We start from the raw sequence: 7,017 nt of genomic DNA, 5'->3' as shown, positions 1-7,017 counted from the left end.
CCCTTTTAAGAAATGAAATTATATATATTTGTGAGGCAAATTAAAAAGATTTACATCTTCAGTAGGAGCCGATGAGCTCCGAGATGAGAGCGCCAAGAGGCGGACCAGAAGCATCGTTGGTTTGGATCGGCACGCGGGAATTTGGTGCCGGTCAGAAACTCATTTTTTTTAAAAAGACACCAGAACCATCCTTTCTAAAATGTGGCCGCTCGCTCGAGATGTCGACTACGCCCGGCTGAGATCACAGCGTGATCCAGATCACCTTCAGATGTGGTCTGGTCTGATGTGTTCTCCTACAGTCATTTACCGCCTGTTTTAATGTGTTTTTCCAGATCCAGATCAGATATCTAGACACAGTGCTACACTCGAATACCGTATATATCTACACTGCTGATTGGACGGGACCTGACATCTGACTCCATCACCTGTATGTCTGAACACTATGTGGAATCTGGTCTCATCACACAGCTCCCTCTCCCACCCAGAAAATCAATGTTTAAAAAAAAATCTCCGTCAGTGGCACAGACAGTCATTTTCTATAACTAACTGGTAGGAAACACCATTTTATATGTCAAAGAAGAAAGAGAGAAATTTTGGTGGTGATTTTACAAAAAAAGAGTCCGTCATCTACTGATCAGCTTCCTTGTTTCAAAATTCAAGATGAGGTTTCGTGACAAGGGGCGTCCCGGATAAACCCTAAAGGGGAATTTCGCTGCATGCGGTGAGCCGGCAATTACCAGGAACAGAGACTAGCGGTGCCGCGGCGTCACCCAAAGCCAGTCACCCACTCTAACCCTAACACCTGCAGTCGCCGTCGGCCCCTTCCTGCTCTGACAGTGCAGTCACACGCTGTCTGTTTTGCGCTGCTTTACACTTCTACTCCACTTAGATTTCACAGGGAAATATTTCCCCTTTTTACTGCACTACATTCATCTGTCAGTTTTAGTTACAAGTAAATGATGATGATCGATCCCTAATGAGCCAACCGGCACATGAATGCGTCAATGATTAAAATCCATCTTCTGAAACGGGCCGTGCTGCAGAGCGAGTACTTTTATTTCTTGGTACCTTAAGAATATGTTGATGTTTTGAAAGTTTTGAATGCTTGTGACAGAGAATTCATACACTGTGGTTTTACTACTTTGACTTCAGTAAAAGATCTGAGAACTTCTTCTGTTGCCAGATTTGACCCATATCAAACATCCCAAGTTGCCACGTATGTACAGTTCTCTCCTGGTTTCATTTTTACTTTACTTTTCTCCACTGGACTTTTTTGTTTTCCGGTTTGTTTTGAACACTGACTTGAAATTCTCAAATCCAAGTCTTTTATGGCCGCACCGTTCCATCAAATAGAAATATCCGAGATGTCCGCTGCATCATTTTTATCAAAGCAATAACTAAAATATGAAAGCAAATATGTTCTGAAGGACAAACAGGTTATGTTTTCTATGAACATAATGAGGAAATGTTGTCAGTGAACACATCTGGTAACTTAGGAACACGTTGATACTGAACGTCTCAATGAAATGTTTTGCTGACAACGTGTTAGTTTTCCGCTTAAATCTCTGATCCTGCGGAACAACCTCCACCTGTGGTGACTCCAGCATCATTAAACTGGTTTACGGTTCTGTTTGGACCCCGACAGCACCTGGTTCGGGTTCAGGTACATTTTCTCCACAGCTTAAAAAAACCACCGGCCATAATGAGGCGTCCTGTGGTTAAACGTTGGTTCTGTCAAACTCTCAAACTGCAGCCGGCGGATGATGAAACGGTTCTAAATTCTAAAAATGCAGCAGCAATGACATCAACGCGTGAACACTTCTCAATCTGTTCAGGAAACGTGTGGTTTCCTACCAGTGGGTGGAGGAGGATCCTGGTGCAGGAGAAGCGTGCAGTTAACTGTAAAACAGGAAATCGTGGTTAACAAATGGGCAAATGCGTTAATGAAGGATGCACAGTCATTATTAGATTTGATTAAGATTATTTCAAAAACTGGGCTTTAGTTTGCCAAAACAAAAGTGGAATTTAGGCCGGTTTCCCTCCAAATTTGGCACAAACATGAACTCAAAGTCCCCAACAAAGCAGAGGCCCGTGAGGCCTCGTTTCCCTCCCACTGCTGCTGAGATAAACAGCTGGTGGAGCCGATTCTCCGGTCGCTGGCGAACGTGATGGAGATCTGACGTTTCTCTTGCTTTCATGTGTTAATGTGAGGAAGATCTGATGGTGTCCTCTCCACACACCATGTGTGTTGGCCTTTTTCACTCCGTCTGCTTAAATTTCGGTTTTATTCACACAACACCTCTTACGCCGCAGACGAGATTAAAAACTTTTTTTTTTGGTGACATTTCAACTCGTTTTCGGATTGAAATTTCAAATAAGAACAGGTGGATGGAAACGCAGTTACAGACCCCTGGAACGTGACAAAGGACCCCAACTACTCACGGCTTTAGTTTTAACGGTCGCAAGCCAGAAAGGCTGAGAGCAAACTTTAAAAAAAATCTTGAAATCTCACAATAAAGCTTTTAAAGGTGCATCAGTAAAGGCAAATGCAACAAGGCGTGATAGAAACAGTCTTAGACCTAAATGTTCACTTATGTCCTCGTCCTCTGCAGCGGTTTAATGCTGTTAACTTCACGGTTCAGTAGCGGATAGAAATGTGGATTCATTCGCATTTTCTTTTTGCCGATTGTCTCGGAATCCGGCTCAACGTTTGGATGGAAACCTGACTACGGTCACACTGTTTTCACATTGACATTTGATGCACTGTATTATTTTCTGTCCAGTGTTCTTATTGTGAAAGTATTACATATGTATAAATATAAATATTTCAGTTGCTTTAAGTGCTCAGGTAAATGAGGCAGAGCAGCTCCGGTGCAACCTCGGAGTGTCTCTTTTCAGCCTTCCTCTAAACGCGCCTCCTCGGAAAAGTCTCCGTCAGGACTTGGGCTAATAACAAGAGGCATCTGATGAGGTTTTTCTGTTAGTCACACTCACCGCGGCAGTAGGTCTCTTCCCAGCCCTGAAGGAAATGAGAGGTGGAGAAGGATGACACAGTTAGTATGTGTACGCTGGCATTCTGGTTTCATCTCATTTGAATAGTCAGTCAATTCCGTCTTTTTAAAAGATAAAGCGATGACCCTTTTTTTTTGACTTGTCCGGAGTCAATTTTAAAGTTTTGCTTTCAGGATTTGCTTTAGAAATACTGATCCCGACCTTTAGACTCAGGAAATGCAGGGTTATCAGATCGAACGTGCCTGGACATGTTTCAGGGCTGCGTGGGAGGAACAACGCCAACTTTATTGTGAGGCTTGTCACAGCTGTGACGGATGGTGGGGGGGGGCAGCTAGACCAAGAAGGGGGGCAATGTCGCCTACAGATGCTCAGAGCTGCTGTCGGATTTCTGTCTGGAATCGAACCCGCCCCGGTCAGTGATTTCAATCCCGTCCAGAGCACATGTGGGTAACCCCCCCCCCAGGGAATAGCTACAGCCTGAATGACCTCCTGCTCCTCCTGTCATTTAAATCCCGTCTGGAGAACCGTCCTTGGATTTTAAAGCGGATCTCCGATTCTCTTTCTACTACTCTCTACTTTTTTTCTCTCTTTTTTTTTTTTTTAATCAGCTCAGTGTGAAATTTGACTTGTGTGAAAATGAAGGAACCAATATTACAAGAGAAGAAAGTGAAACCATCGGGCAGCGTTAAAAGTGCTGACTTAGCTATTAGCAGCTCCTCTTTGCATATGCACATACGTACATCATTGGATTCCTCTGAGCCGGAGGAAAACTTCCTTTTGTCTTTTGGAAACTTCCTGCCCGTTACCGGCCACGTACTCTTTCCCGGAGGTTAAAATATCGTCTGGAACGATGAGTTGAATTGCCGAGGAGCTCATTTCATCCCCGCCTCTCCCCTGTGATGCTAATCCCACCTGAATGGGAGAGCGAAATGGTCGCACCTCAGTTTTCTTATCCGAATGACAGAAAAGCGGATTTGGCGACTTTACCCACATAAGCTTTGGATCTGAGTTTCATCAAAAGTCCTTTTCTCACGTGCTCTGAAACGCAGAAGTACGAGCAGTGCCATACAACGGTAAAAGCAGCTGCCGGTTTTGACGTTGCGGCACACGTGTGCAACTCAGATGTGCCCGTGTCATGTTAATTTATCACATGTGCTTTTCGTCTTTGACTTTATTCAATTCGAGATGCTTTTGCACACCTCTGTTGTTTTTTGGAGTGCGGGTACTGGTGAGTTTGATTCGGGCCCGGCGGTGGACTTTAGGTAAAATGCTCACTCCCGTTGCTTCAGTTGTCTTGCTTTAATAATCACAGAAAATAAGTTGCGATACGGAGTTTGACTTGCACCCACAAACCCTCCTGATTCCGGGGAACATTTTTTTAGTGTTAATCTTTTGCAAGATCGTGAATCTGAACATGAAGCTGTTCTTCACCTCAGGACAGTCCCTTGTGTAGTGCAGGTTGTCCCGGCAGACTTTCAGGGTGATGGAGTGGTTGGTCTGAGACTTGACCAGGTTTTGATCTTGGCCAGAGTCATGGGCGATGACGGTTTTCTGGAAAATAAGCACATGGAGACAATTTCAGTGTGAAGTGAGACTCCGCCATCAGCCAGGTGCAGCAGATTCAGTTTGTCGGGGTCAGGCCGGGGTTTTCCGGAGGTGGTTTATTCAAAAAAAAAAAAAAAAAAAAAAAAGTGACTGTTTAGAGTTTCCAGAGTCAATTTCCGCAGGAGACGGAAGAAAAAATGTGACATGCTCGTAGTATTTCATCACGCCATCCCAAACAAGTTCAGATCCCATAGCAACAAGGCAGCACCTTCAGGAATGTGAACTAGTGGGTGACGCCAAACAATCACCAGGCTACATTCTGAGAAAGAAGAAGATGTTTGGGTTTTTTTGTTTTTCTAGCTTCGCTACTGTAGCAGCTCTGCTCTGCTTTGGTCCTGAATCATCTCTACAGCTATTGGAAGTTCGGCCATGAAATCCGGAGCAGATGTTCAGATGTTCATGTTTTCTGGTTTGACAACCTCTATGACGTGTTCAGTTACGCCGACCGATGGGAGCACAGAGAGGGAGTCATATTGCATTTCACCTCGGCGCATCTGTAGACATGTACCGCACGGGCCGTGGGAGACAGAAAGCTCTGACTGGCCGAGGTCCAGCATGTGGTCTGGCGTGTCTCCCGGTCAAGTCACAGTAATGACTTGTGGTCGGTCAGTCGGACTCAGTAAGTACATGCAGGTGTCAGTTTATTAGGAACCCACAGCTAAGGGGCTAACGCAGTCTAATCCAACAGTCCCGCGATAAACCCTCCTTCACTAAGGCGCCAAGGTTCGGTTTGTGTTGAAACCGTGTTAATCGGGCGTCGGTTTCGGAGACTGTAGTTCGTGCTGCTGGTGAACTGTGTCGTGTTATGTGGAGAGCTCTTCCAATCACCCCCCCTTTCCACTCAGTGACCCCCAGAGTTGAGTCAACGCCGGATTAACACAGTTTCAGCACAAACTGAACTTCAGAACCTTCACGACAGGACCGGTGGATCGGACTGGGTTAGTGTTAGCCAGGTGTTCCAGAGAAGTGAGTGTGTGTGCGTTGAAAAACAAAAAGTACCCCTTTGGTCTGATGGCAGCATTAGAGCGAGTGAGTGTGTGGGACTTACGCCGTGGTCCTCCCAGCTGGTCTTACAGCGGGAGCTGTGCGGCTGAGACAGCTGGTACCTGATCGAACCGTCGGCTCGTCCGGCGACGCTGCAGTTTAGGGGCGACGAGGCTGCGAGACCTGAAACGGAATTTTGGAAGAAACATCGGTCAAGTCTCAGGTCCTCACAAGCAGATTTTCACAGCCTGCAATGATTGAAGCAAAACCGGCTGAGGCCCATGAACACAAACTGTGACGCGCTACGGAAAACGTCCAAGGTTTCTACGAGTATCAGTGAGCTGTCAAAAAGAGGAAGGCTTATTCTACTGGTCCCGGCAGGCCTGGGGGTCAAGACACGAAGACAGGGGGACACGGACTGGCCAGGAGACCGATACTGTAAATACTGGGAACCTGCAGGCACAGGTGTCCACTACCTTTTTCTCATCGTGTCATTAAGCGGTAAAAGGTGAAGGACAGAATTCCAGCCGAGTTCAGCGGTGACCGGCGCACGGGCACAAACTCTGCTTTCTCCTTCCTACACAATCTGGCGGGAAGAAATCCGAAATGCACGTTGAACTGAAGACAGCGCGTATTCCACTTTAACTCGCCCCTGAGACCCTAGTTCGCGGATCTGACGTTAAGGTGCGCAGACCCAAGACCGTGGCGGATTACGTCCGAGCGGAAGCGGCAACGCGTCCGATTTGTTCGTGTTCATGTAAATGTCAGGAGAAGGTTTTTTTGGTTGGTTTTTGATTTTAGCCCCGAGGACGTCGGTGGACGCTCCCTTTCTGTTGACTTTCACCTGAAGGAGGAAAAACCCGCTGCTGGTATTTGTAAAAATGATCGAAAGACATTTTCGGTCCTTTCGATGGCTCTCGATCCCTCAGACAACCTCTCAAGAGGAAAAACAAAAGCCGGCTCTCGCTCGCCGCTCCTCTCTAAGCACAGGACGCGGTCCGAGAGGCTCCCCCGAGGCCCCTATGTCTGAGCCGCCGATGCTGCTGACGGCGTCGGTGAGCGGCCGCATCGGCGCGCAAACGCCGCTCTGACCCCCACACAGTCCGAGAACCTCTCGTTCGGTAAATGTGTCTTCGGTCAGCTTTACACGGGGACGGATGTGGCCCAGGCTCGGCGCTCAACCAGTAATCGCATCATTAACAAGTAACCACCGGTATTGACGAGTTCATCCATCTTCCCAAGAACTCACTAAACCGATCAAGCTCCCCGCGTGTGTTTGGAGTCAAAATGACAGTAGCAGTTCCAGCGTTTTCATTACGTTAATACAGATTTTTTTCGCTGACATAATATTGCTTCAACGGTTCCACACCTGTTGAAACCACAGCTGGTTTAACGGGCCCTCGAGAGAGAGAGAGA

The sequence above is a fragment of the Xiphias gladius genome, chromosome 6 (assembly GCF_016859285.1).
Source record: "Xiphias gladius isolate SHS-SW01 ecotype Sanya breed wild chromosome 6, ASM1685928v1, whole genome shotgun sequence".
NCBI classification, from domain to species: Eukaryota; Metazoa; Chordata; class Actinopteri; order Istiophoriformes; family Xiphiidae; genus Xiphias; species Xiphias gladius.
This window is presented reverse-complemented; position numbering follows the sequence as displayed.